Raw genomic sequence first — 13,935 nt, 5'->3', positions numbered from 1 at the left:
TGATGATTTGGCATCTTAAAAATCATAGGCCAAACTAAAGGCCAGAATTGCTTACTTATACATCCATATGATCCCTGTGTTTTCATAGGCATGCGAAAATCATATTATCAAACCTCTAGGGCTCTCTAGTCACCATAAATACTTCTTATGAATTGGTTGAAAATTTAGTTTTCAGGTAAACGTGGACATCAAAGAGACATGGGAGTTTTTTTGGGGGGGGGTTTGTTGTTTTTTTTTGGCCGCACTACCTGGCTTGTGAGATTTTAGTTCCCAACCGGGGATCAAACCTGGGCCCTCAGCAAGCAGTGAGAGTGCAGAGTTCTAACCACTGGACCATCTGGAAATTCCCCGACATGGTTTTGTATGAAGATGTACAGAGGAAACACACGGATCTGAATAGAGGTATTATTTAAAAATAAAATAAGTAAAATAAAATAGCCTGTACAATTATTTCCACACTTAAAATTTGGAGAACTGCAAATATTTGAAGTGTACATTCCTCACAAAACCTTAGCGTCTTTTGAATGTTAATTGAATCAGTTCTTACCACAGTACTAGAAGTTTAAAAGACTCTGGTGAACAAAGGAACACACAAGGCCATACAAAACAGTCTCTAAAGGTAGCTATGAGGCAGTTTGCATGGCATTATTCAGAAGATTTTATGTATGTTTAGTTTTCTATCAAAAGTCTTAAAGCCAAATATACATATTTGTAATATTCAAAAATGCAAAGGATTTGGCCTGAATGCTTTACTCTTGTTATATTTCCAACATTCAAGTTGTGTTTATATGTATATATACACACACACGGACATATATATACACGTATATATGTCTGTGTATATATAGAGAGAAAGTTAAAAATGTAATCTATCATTTAGCAAATTTTTAGTTCCTCCAACATGTATTTTATGTGTTCTGGTGGATCCTGAGCCTGCCTTTTTCTCAAACTGGAAAGTCTTAGGAGTCCTTGCACGTGGGAAGTTGGTGATGAAGCCGTGTCTCTTTGTTTTTCTGTGACTTCTTGGACAGATGAAAAGGTCATTGTTTAGATTAGAACCATTTAACCTTGGTGTTGGTAGTTCATGTCTTTTCTCTCCCTCACCTGGGGTTTCTTACAGATGAGTCCTTCTTAGTTGCCTCACTTAACTGATAGATCTCTCCTGCAGGACTGGCATAGACTTACTTAATGAAAAGAATAATACTCCACACTTCACCGTCAGTGAAGTAAGGGGCTAAAAAGAAATCATAGGTTAACATTTTATCATCTCTGAATATATTTGTTTTAATTTACAGTTCTCACGTTCATCTTACAGAGGGCTGTCATAATTGTCACGTAAAGTACAACTTGAGGTGACAGTTCCTGTACAAAAATATTGTCACAGGTGGATCCACCAAGTCCCGAAGACACAGAAACGTTGGCCTCACCCAGCCACGCAGCGCTCTTTTCCTCAAGCCGTCTCTGTCTTCTTCCATTATTTCCCCACCAAGCTGCTTGAAAGGGGCTGTGTTTCCACTTCCTCAGCTCCCACTCGTATTTTAAATTATTAATCCCCAGTTTCACACACCGCTCTTGGGACTCTCATCAGTGGTCATCTAGGATCTGGTTGATAAGTCGAAAGGCACAGTTCATTGTATCCGACATCTTCTTCTTGGCTTTAACTGAAATGGCCCTCGCATCTATGCCAGCAGCTCAGCTACTTACACACATCTGGACCCGATTTGCACCTCTCTGAGCAGGTCCGTCTTCTGTCCAGCCAGCACCTAGAGCTCCACCCATGCAAGCACAAACTATGACTGCTTTCTCACAGACCTCCTCTGCCCTCCTGTATTTTCTAAATGGCATGACCGTCTACCTACTCTTTAAAACTAGCCATTCTAGGCTGAATGTCACTCTTTCTCATTCCCTGCAAAAGTCAGCCATCAGTTCAGGTTCACTTCCTGAGAGCATCTCTCCCCAGTGGCATCTCCTCACCCCTGTCACTGCCTGTCCTGCACCTCGTCGTCTCATTTACATTATTATAGTAGCCTCGTCGACATTAGGATCTTCCCACACCTAGCCATCAAATTGACTATTTTAAGAAGCGAAACGGCTTCAGTTTTTAAAAGCTCAAATCCTCTTTCCCACAGGATAAGATCCAAACTCCTCAGCCTTTCACAGTTTGACTCCCATTTCCACCTAAATATCCAGCCACTAACCTTGTAACCCTTCTCCGCTTCTGCCCCATTGAATTGCTTTGAAACTCTCTCCCTTCGCACATTCTCTTCTTTTGCACTTTGCTTTCAATGACACTGAACCCTCTTCTTTTATCAAACTTACCTGTTACCCGGTTTAGATACCTGTTCGTCAGGCAGTATCTTCCATGATCCCCCTGAAAATTTAATTACCCGACATCCCGTCCTCCCGTAGTACATGGTTCATGGACATTTCTGCCCTCAGCCAGGATGTGTTGGATTTGATCTGCGGCAGAGAGTCCCCGGCTCACTGAAGCTCTGAGTTCTTTGAGGACATAGGAACTGTTGATTCACATTTGCTTCTTCAGCTCTGAATACTTCAGATGAGCTGATTAAAATCTTCACTGACTGCACTGCCTTCCAAGCAGTGCCTGAACCCGCGTTCTCAGACCTCGGTGGCATAGTCCCCAGTGCATACTTCCCGCTCGTATCAGCTCAAAATACCTTCTTATTCCTGCCTCTGAGTTTTTGTTTATGTTCAAGTTGCTCCTAAGCTGTAGGCCCCCTTCATTATACAGCATAATCTCCTTCTCCTTTGAACACTCTTAACCAGAGCTGGTAGTTGGCTGGTTATACAGCAGGGGTATTACATGAATGCAGGCTGGTACCAAACACACACCAGTTAAATATTCTGATTGGCATTCCTATCCGTATCACATTAGATGTAACTTTCTTAGAACATCTGTGTCTGACGTTATAGTTATTATTTATCATACATGAGTCCTGGAGGTGTGTTGGAGCGAGTTCCCAATGGCTCATGGGAGCCCATTTTTAAATCTTCAGGAATTTGTGTGAAAAAGTTGTTAAATACTGACATTACTTGAAAATTAAATTATATAAAATTACAATTATTATCTTAAAAATAGAAGTAATACTCAAAACTCATTATTTCATAATCAGTTTGCTAGTACATGTTACGAGGTTATTTATGTCTAGTGTGGGAATACTGTGTAATATTGTGCTACCGTGCATCTCTTCTAAACATCGCCTTCAGTAATGCTGCACAGCTTGAAATCAGGTAATGGAAATATTTATATCACTGCAGTCAGAAAGCTTTACAGATCAGGCCTGGAGTTATTGTTTCAATGAAACAAAACAGAAATTGTCTAAACTTCAGAAAGTGATGTAGAAAATATTAATAAGGCAATTTAGGTGTAAAAGTGTATTGCGTCTGTAGCCATTGCATGGAGAACAGTTTAAAATTTTGAGGAAAGATGCCTTCATTTTCTGAAAACTTTTTTTCCGAATCAGAAAAGAAGCTATTCATTTCATTGTTGAGTTTGTATTTTCAACATCTTCATTGTTTCTTTTTTCTCACTCATTAATTTAAATGAAAGTATCAAATAACTTTCATTTTGGAATGACAGTTTTTCATCAGTTGCAACTATAGGTGGTGGGTGGGCTGGTGATGCAGAAGTTCAGCAAAATCAACAAGAGCATTCTGGGAGAATCAGCTGGCTCTATGAAAATGGCAGTAAAGAATATTGCATATTATATTATTTGAATTATGTATTAAAAAGCTTTATATTAATACAATTTACACTAAAAATATGTATGTATAGGCACACATTTTCTTAGAACCAGTTCTTATACGTTTACTGGTTCACCACCAATAAGACTACGTAGGTATCAACCAAAAAAAAATTACATGATTGAGATCACTTGCCTGTTAAGTCATAGAATAATATAATTGAAGAATATTCACAAGAGTTTACATTTTCTAAATCAGTATTCTGTTAATAAAGTAAATTTTTCTAAATAATTTTCTGTAAAGCTTAGAGTTAAACCCAGGTTTCCTGATACTCACTACCATTTCATGTTTAATTCGAGTTATTTTTGCCACCCATCTGTATGATCTGGTACAATGTTTTAAACATTTTTTGGTTTTTATATTCATCTGTAAAATTAAGTTATTAGAATAGATGAATTTCTAATATTATGTAACGTATTAATTTTCTTATCAACTACAACACTATCAATTACAATGAATTTGTAAGATATATGCCAAAATGAAATATTTGCTGAATCTATGGTAGGAGGATGATTAAACTGAGTGAAGAAAAGTCTTAATCAATAATCCTTGGTTTCAAGGAAAAGAAGCCACTTGAACAAGTTTAAACTGGGGGGGAAAAAGTATACTTCTTAGGAATGTTTAAAGGTATCATAAAATTTAAGTCTAAATGAACCACACCTGGGACTGTCGCAAACTGTCTGGGACCTCAACTCTCTTACTTCAGGAATCTTCAGGAGTCTTCCCCTCTTTCTCTGCAGTTCCTCTGCTTTGGTTATTCATGAATAATCACTGCTGTTCCTACAGGGCTTCCATTGCCTCAAGTCAACAGCCCATCATCTAATATTTGCCAAAAACTGACCCCATTTAAAAATTCCATTGAAAAAGTCATCCACTGGCCCCGTTTGGGTAAAGAGCACCCTCCTCCTTCAATCAGTTATGGTCATGAGGCCTGTATTGCAGTCAGCACGGGCTGCAGGTCCCACTCAGGCAGTCCTTGGAAAAGAAATAAGGGCTGAGTGTCACCTTGAGATTTTTCGAAGCAACTTTCTACTTAATCTTAAGCAGCTTCATTACTTGGCTTAGACTATATGTCTCCATCTTATTTGATTCGAAGGATAGCCTTAATAAAATCATATTTTTGAAGAATATTCTTTTTCTGGAGAGTTTTTAGCAAATCTGTATTTTTATACCACTTATTTTTCTCTTCTAAATTACACATCCTTTAATCTTAAAATAGTTAACTTTATCCATTTCTGAAAGCAAGACCATTACAGAATCTGTACTTCCACTGCATATTATATATAAACCAAATAAGCTATAAAATTTAAAACCATTATTTGTCATAATAATTTTTCTATAGTTTAAGGGAAAATGTAAATGGAAATTCCACAAAGAAATAATAAACTAACAGTACCTTAAGTGATTTCATTAAAATGTTTTTGATTAATTAATTTGCATATTAATATGACAAAAATTATTGAAATCATTATTTCTTTAAATAAGCACCAGAAATGATTTTTTTTTTTTTTCGGGACGCAGGCCTCTCACTGTTGTGGCCTCTCCTGTTGCGGAGCACAGGCTCCGGATGCACAGGCTCAGCGGCCATGGCTCATGGGCCCAGCTGCTCTGTAGCATGTGGGATCTTCCCAGACCGGGGCACGAACCCGTATCCCCTGCATCGGCAGGCGGACTGTCAACCACTGCGCCACCGGGGAAGCCCCAGAAATGATGTTTTAATGTCCTGGAGGTCATCAAGGCATGAGAACTTCAAAACAAATATAACCACCAAGCCCAAATGGTGATTTCTTGGCGTGAGTATATTGCCAATTAGCACTTTTTATAACCCTAATTATATGTGGAACGAAGATGTACTATTGATACTAATATAAAACAAAATTTGGGAATGAAGTGTTCAGGATTGATGCCTCTGCATACAGCAGAGAGTTTAGAATGATGTGAAATATGCTGAGTATTCACAAGGAATATCTGGCACATCTCAACCCATTAAATCATAATTTCCAGTATAAGCAAATGATTAAATCTCTGAATATGTATTTCTATAACTGATCTTTTGAATAAATGTTAGATGTTTTATGATCCCTACATTGTGTTTATTGCTGTAATAACACTGCAAATATCACAGGATAAACCATTTTTATTTTATTTTAAAAGGACCAAATGAAAACTGCAAAGGAAACACATGCTAAGCAATTGTTAAAATTAGCCTTTCCTTGACAGAAGTCATATTAGTACATAGAATTCTATACTTCTAGCTGCGGTGGCTATGCATTTCTACTAAAATAATTAAATGGATTATAAAATGTTTTACTGTAAACGTGGTATTTATTTTGCTAGATTCTGTGGGTAAAATATTGTAATTTTCTAGCAAGTTTTCTTCTCTTCAGAGTCAGTGCTATTGTAACCGAAAGTGGGGTCTGGCTGCTCCCCGCTCAAAGGCCAATACAGAGGCCAGGTTTGTGGAAAGGAAAGTTTGCTTTGTTTTGGATGCTGGTAACCAGGGAGGGGAGGGGGGGGAGTGGACACCTGTCCAAAGGCCAGCTCCCCCTCCCCAGACAGTCAGGGGGCAAGAGCTTTTATAGACAGAGGGAGCGGCTACCTGCAGAAACAGCGCAGGCAGCTCTGTCATCTTGAAATTGGCATCGGTGGTCTGACCAGCGTCATCTCGATAGTTTTAGGTACAGTTAATCTCAGTTCCAGAGTTGGTTTGTTTCCATTTCTTTGAGGCCAGTTCTCAGAATTGTGGCAGCTTATGTCTGATTACAGCCTGGTCATCATGTGTTAACGTCTTCCACCTGGTGGGGTTTAGCATCTATAACACAGCTCACAAGATATGGCTCAAGACTCTCTTATCTATAGCCCTTGAGGAGGACCTAAAGGTCCTTGACTTTGCTTAATGACTAAACAAACATTATTTTGTCTCCTCTGACCAAATAATGGTTTTCCTTTGTTTCTGCATTTTCTCACTGCTGTTATTAACCTTATTCTTTGGCTAAAGTTTTTCCACAGACAAAAGGCAGGCGGAGGACCTGGGTGGTGAGGACCATAGGGTGTGGCTCCGTTGCACTGTGAAGTCCAATACACCCTTCACATCACTGTGCTCTAAGTCCTTAGAGATACAGCTCTGGGTGAATGACACCTAGTGATACAAATGAATTAGTTACTGATGATGCAACAACAGGGATCTCAGCGAACATCACATTGAGTGAAAGAAGCCAGGCACAGAGAGCATTACTGTCTGATTCTACTCACATTAAGTTCCAGAAAAGACCAGTATAATCTGCTGTGACAGAAACCAGATCAGTGGCTGCCTAGGACTAGAGCTGAAGAGAGGACTGAGTGAGAAGGTGCAGGAAAAGAGATTTGAAGTGTTGGAAACATCCTGTATCTTGATTTGGGAGGTGGTGACATGGGTGTGTACATATATCAAGGCTCATTGAAATGTGCATCTGAGTGGGTACACTTTATATAAATTATACTTCAACAAAGTATGTTAAAATAAACAAAAAAAGCCAACAAACAACAGGAAGAGCTGTCAGATCGGCCTGAGGAGGCAGAGGTCGGTTTCCTGGAGAAAGAGACGTGACGAGAACTGGAAGGTCAGAGTCGTCAGGGAGCGGAGGCAAGGTTACGCGGTTCCCCAGGAAAACCCTCTCTTAGGAGATGCACCTGAGAGTGAGAAGTTGCCCTGGAAGATTGTTATCCTCGGGTCTTCTGGAAGAAGCAAATAAGGTTCTCGTTTGAGACTGAGAGCAATAAAGAAGGAAGAGACAGGTGGGACGAGATCTTCCCTTTTACAGGTGACGGCGTTTCCCCGCAGCCTGCATGGCGGCTGAACTTGGGCAGGAGGCGGCTTTCTGAGTCCCGCTGCAGGGCTGCTTCCACTGTGCACCGTGCCTCCTGCACCATCCGCAGTCAGAGCATCTCGTGCAGCAGGAATACCCACGGGCTGTGGTGCCCAGAGCCAAGGACGAGCATCCTCGTCTGCCACCTACTAGCTGTGTGACTTTGGCCAAATTACTTAAATTCTATTTGGTTCAGTTTATTCATTGGTGAATGAGACATATCCATGCAGTACTAAATGGGGCCGCACATACCGAGTACCAACTGCAGCGGCTGGCACACAGGAAGCTTGATGTTTTAACAGGAGCTCTTACTGAGCTGCAGTGATAGAAACCAAGCTTCGCGGTTCCCTTCTGCTTGATTACTGTTCTCTCTCATTTACGTTTTGTGAGAAAACTTACAATTCACATAGGCTCTTCCACTCCTCTCATCTTAGCTGGCGTTATGAGTTACCCAAAGGTCTTTGGGCCACATCCTTCTTGTATGATCCTTAAGTTGTTTTCAGGACAAAAATCACACGTGAAGCGTATCCTCATGATGGGAATCCTGGTGGGCTGACAGTGCCCCCCTCAGAGACGTGCACACCCTAATTCCTGGCACCTGTGGATACACTGCCTCGCATAGTGGGATTAGTTGAGGGTCTTCAGGTGGGAGATGAGAATATCCAGGTGGAGTCAATGTGACCCTGACCTTATAGGAGGGAGGCGTGCAGCTCCCAGCCAGAGCTGGAGCTGCGCTGCTAGAAGCAAGATGGCGGGTGATGCGGAGAAGGCGTCGTGAGCCGGGGAGCACTGGCCCCTCGAGACGCTGAAGGGGACGAGGAATTCTTCCCGAGAGCCTCCGCGAGGAGCGCAGCCCTGCCGGACACCTTGATTTTACGCGTCTGAAGGTAAGAACGTGCTTTCGTTGTGTGAAGACGCTCTGTTTGCAGCATTTGTTGCAGCAGCAGTGGGAAACTCGTGCCGGCGTGTTGGGAGACGCATGAGAAGGTCCGCACGTGCTCTCTGCAGCCGCCCCTGGACTCGAGTCACCTGGACTCTGAGACCATGCTCCTGGTCCAGCTCCCCTGAGGCTGCTCGCTATTACGGCCCCTTGTTCCTAGGTTTCTCTGAGAGGCAAGGCGCATCCATCCCACCACCTTCCCACCCCATAGCTTCGGAGCGGGGAGGGGGAGAGAGTCTCTCTTCTCTGCCGTCGAACTGGCAAATAACCGCGCTGTCGCTAGCTATTCATTTTTTAAATATGGGCTATTGGTCACAAGGCTCTTGCTGAGCTGGCCAAGGAATGACCCAGGGCAAACTCATTGCTGCTAATGGGATAACCAGAAAGTTCTGTGTGTTTAACCGGAGCTAGAAATAGAGAGCAAGGGAATGCGTCTCTTTTCTTTGGTCTCCTGAGCACACTTAAGGGGCACTAAGGGCTTAAACCGTCCCGCACTTTTCTTATGTTTAGAAAAGTAATAATTAAAATGAACATGTTCCACATCATTCTTTGAAATGAAAATTGTTTATAGTAACAGTTGTCTTTTAGGAAGAACTGTTCAATGAGTTGTGTGTGTGTGTGTACATGTGTGTGTGTGTGTTTATGTATGTATATATTTTGCTGCCTTGCAAAGTACCTGGGAGAGAGCTGTTTTCTTCAGACCGATGATTGTGCAGAGAGCACTGCAGGTTGAATCACTTTAGGGATAATGAGACATTCAATTAAAATAAAAGCGCTTGTGTAATGGCTATAATTACAAAGGAATGTGTTACAGAGGAGAAAAGCTATATTTGAAAAATCTATTTTGTGTTTCTTGTGAATCTAAATGTAAGAAGACGTGTAGAGGAAGCAGTTACTCTAAACGTCCCTTTGTTTTCAAGTGAATGTAGATGGAAATTCTTAAATACCTGTTTCAGGGTACTGTGAATTTGGTGACTTTCTCTGGAAGAAGATTCAATGGTGGTAAATACCAGTGGGAGGGCATAAGGAATCAGAACCTTGCAAAATAGGGTAAAATCCAGTGGAAAGGACTACTCTCTGGGTGGACGAAACCACAAAGCTTTAAGTCACTGCCTCAGACGCTCTGTGATAGTTTCTCAACTCTGGCTGAGGGTTCAGAGGAATCACCTGGGGGGCTTTCAGTATCTGATATCCCAGCCCCAGAACCATGGGCTTAATTGGCTTGGGGTGTGGCCTGATGGGTTATTAAAGGCTCTTTCTGCCTCGGTGGTTGGAGTGTTCAGCCAGGTCTGCGACCCCGCCTGCGTTTCTTCCTGGGCTCTGTGGCACCGCTGGGAACCAACCTCACCCTACGGATATGTCCCCTCTTCGTTTTAAAAAAAGAAAAAAAAAAGAAAAACACAACGTTTGGTTGGCTGAGCCTTAGAAGGTTTCAACATGGTCTTATTTCCTCTATGAAAGATAAGTAATGACTCAGCCTGATGATTTTATAAACTAAATATTGTCAAAACATCTAAGACTCCTGCCACCCATTTTATCTTCCCATAAAAAAAAATACAACTGGGATCCATTAGTGAGTGGGTGGGAGGGTGCGAGGTGGACAGCTCTTCCTGGGGGGAGCATCTTCGTTCTGTGAATCCCATCCTGCATCCTGAGAAATTCTCCTTCGTTACATGTCTCTTATTTATACTGGTCTCCAACATTTTATATTTTAAAATATAAAAATATTTTAACAGGCCTTTAAAATATTTTAAATTATTGTAAGTCAGCTGAGAAGGAAAGGTAATGCGAAATATTTTGCAGATGTGTGGCCATTAAAGGTTTTCCTGCTTTAATTGAAAGTACTTTTTCCCTTTTAAATTTTACAGCCTTATTTATTGTAAAAAAAATAATAATAATAATAATTCAGTAATCTATTAACATAAATATCATTACTTGTTAAATGTAATGAATTATTAATGCCAGTAATCCGTTTTCTAGTGTGTGGCTTGGGCTTTACTAACCTAAAAGTTCAGTGATATAAAGGGATGTACATGGGAAGCTTTGTTATCTTATCCTGGGTCAGGCTCATTTCTTAGTGGCTGAATAGTGTGTGTGATGCCTTAAGAGTTTTGAAGGTAAAATGTTAAACTGTTGAGACTCTTTGTTCCTGTCAGGATGCTCTGAAATTGTCAGAGCTGGGACAAAGTGGTTGTAAGCATCAGTCCTTTCTCCTACCTCAAACAATATAAACTGTGTAATGATAGAAAACATATAAATACAGTGTGATCAAAAAGAATAAAAGGATTTCTCAGAGGAGTAGGAATTAAGAAAGTAGGGAAGAAGATACTGAAGAGTGAAATGGCTGCACATAGGAATATTGAGTATCTGCCGGGGAGAGGCTCACAGTGATGTGGGCACATCAAGGGTGTTGCATGCCTGGAGGTGGTGGACCCCAGCAGCAGGAGAGGCATGGGAGCGCCTGGCAGGGAGATGCTTTCAGGTACTGCAGAGGAACTGGTCAGGCTGCTTGATTCTTTTGTGTTTCCTTCTTCCCTGTGAGCCAGGGCGTGAGTTGGGGCATCTAACAAAAGTGGGAGCAGTCCTGAACACAGAGGCAGGACGGTGCTCCTCCAGCGGCAGGTTTTGCCAAGCTCAGCAGATAGGGGACTGGGGCTTCCTGCTGGGGCGCTTCCCATTCCAGCCCAAGAGGAGGTATGGACATATATACACTACCAAACGTAAAATAGATAGCTAGTGGGAAGCAGCTGCATAGCACAGGGAGATCAGCTCGGTGCTTTGTGACCACCTAGAGGGGTGGGAGAGGGAGGGTGGGAGGGAGACGCAAGAGGGAGGAAATATGGGGATGTATGTATACGTATAGCTGATTCACTTGGTTATAAAGCAGAAACTAACACACCACTGTAAAGCAATTATACTCCAATAAAGATGTAAAAAAAAAAAAAAGTACGTGTCAGAGAGGTGGATAAAGGATCTGAATAAGAATTCACTGAGAAGAAAATAAAAATGGCCAATTCATATGTGGTTGAGGGTTGTTTCATATCTAGAAACTGAAATTCAAAAAACAGAGTAAAAATACAGTGTATTGGCAAAATTCCAAGTCCAACAATAACAGTAGTTAGGATAAAGGGAGAAAATTTACTGTCCTATTACTGGTGGAGGTGAAAATTATCATGGATGCTTTAGAGGAAGCTGGCACTATCTATTCAAAAACGTAACACATGATTCAGCTACTTCATTTCTGTACATAAAACTGGTCAATAAAAAGATGTAGAAGGATGTTCATTGCAAGTGTATGTAATGAATAAGTGGAAAACTGTTAAATGATCATGAAAAATACAATAGGTATGCCATAGTCATAAAATACTATTCAGTTTAAAAGAATTCACTACATCTACTTGTATCAAAGTAGAACAATATACTGAGTAAAAGCAAAACACAGTTTATGGTATTATAATTATGTAAATAAAACAGCATTTCAACAAAGTTATATATTTACTTAAACATATTAATTGACTACATTCCCCTTAAGTATTAACTTTGTTTCCCTTAGTAACAAAACTTGAACAAGTTGTTTGTACTTAATATGTTTAGTTTCTTATCCTGTAAGGCCTTGTTTCTACCTCTGTTAAAATCACTCTGCCAATGTCTGTGACCTTTATCTTGTTAAATACATTGATCTTGTCATAGTCCCTGAATTTCCTGATTTTGTTTCACCAGCATTTAACACAGCTGACTGTTGCCTCGGTTTTGAAATTATACTACTGATTTTCCAAGGTACCATACTTTTTTTCAGAAACCTCAGTTCTCTTTCCAGTTTTACCTCTTCCTGAACTCAAACTTTTGCCTTACGCAAAAGGCTTTCTCCATGCTTGTCTTGACCTTTATCTAGACTCTTCTAGGTGATCTTATCATTCTCATTTTCTATACTACATACAGACTAAACTGATGACCCTAAATATTTAACTCCAGGACTAACTCTGGCCCTGAAATCCAGACTCTTAATGTTAAATCACTTTTCATCACATCAGCTTCTACCTTATTACAAGGTACTATAATTTCTTACTTGGAAATTGCAACAATTTTCTAAAATGTGTGAACTTTCTCAGAGCACAGGAGGAGACAGAAAATAGTAGAATAATTAATGTAAAAATCTGCTAAATATGAGGATATCTATAAATCCACAGACCCCAAAACTGAATCAATACCAAATAATAAAAAGAACCTCTCCAAGGCAAAGAAAGTGATAGAGGTACGTTCTTTAAAGCAGGTAGAAAAATGTACATTACTGTCTATACAGAGGAGCAAAAATGAGTGAGAGCAGACTACTTGTCAGAAACTAAGGAAAAGCACAAGGTGATGACATTAATTTACTGAAAACATGCCAGTGTAGAATTTTATACCAAGCAAAAATATAACTCAAAGAAAATGATTAAATTAAACTTAAAAGCTTTTGCACAGCAAAAGAAACCATAAAGAAAACAAATACAACTTACAGAATGGGAGAAAATATTTGCAAATGTTGCAACTGATGAGGGATTAATCTCCAAAATATACAAACGGCTCATACAGCTCAATATCAAAAAACAACCCAATCAAAAAATGGGCAGAAGCTCTAAAGAGACGTTTCTTTGAAGACCTACAGATAGCCAATAGGCACATGAAAAGATGCTCCACATCACTATTAGAGAAATGCAAATCAAAACTTAAATGAGGTATCACCTCACACCATTCAGAATGGCCATCATCAAAAAGTCTACAAATAATAAATGCTGGAGAGAGTGTGGAGAAAAAGGAACACCCCTACACTGTTGGTGGGAATGTCAGTTGGTGCAGCACTATTGAGTACAGTATGGAGGTTCCTTAAAAAAACTAAAAATAGAGCTACTCTATGATCCTGTAATTTTACTCCTGACTGTGTATCTGGAGAAAACCATAATTTGAAAAGATGCATGCACCCCAATGTTCATAGCAGCATGATTTACAGTAGCCACGACATGGAAGCAACCTAAGTGTCCATGGACAGATGAATGGATAAAGACAATGTAATATATATACACAATAGAATATTACTCAGCCATAAAAAAGAACAAAATAATGCCATTTGAAGTAATGCCAACACAGATGGACATAAGGATCATTATACTAAGTGAAGCAAGCCACACAAAGACAAACATATGATAGTGTTTATTTGTGGAATCTATAAAAATGATACAAATGAACTTATTTACAAAACAGGCTCAGACAATAAACTTACTAAAAGGGAAAAGGGGAGGGAGGGATAAATCAGGAGTTTGGGACTAAAATATACACACTACTATATATCAAATAGATAACCAACAAGGACTTAATGTATAGCACAGGGAACCATGCTCAATATCCTAT

The sequence above is a fragment of the Mesoplodon mirus genome (genome assembly GCF_964341445.2).
Source record: "Mesoplodon mirus genome assembly, chromosome: 20".
NCBI lineage: Eukaryota > Metazoa > Chordata > Mammalia > Artiodactyla > Ziphiidae > Mesoplodon > Mesoplodon mirus.
This window is presented reverse-complemented; position numbering follows the sequence as displayed.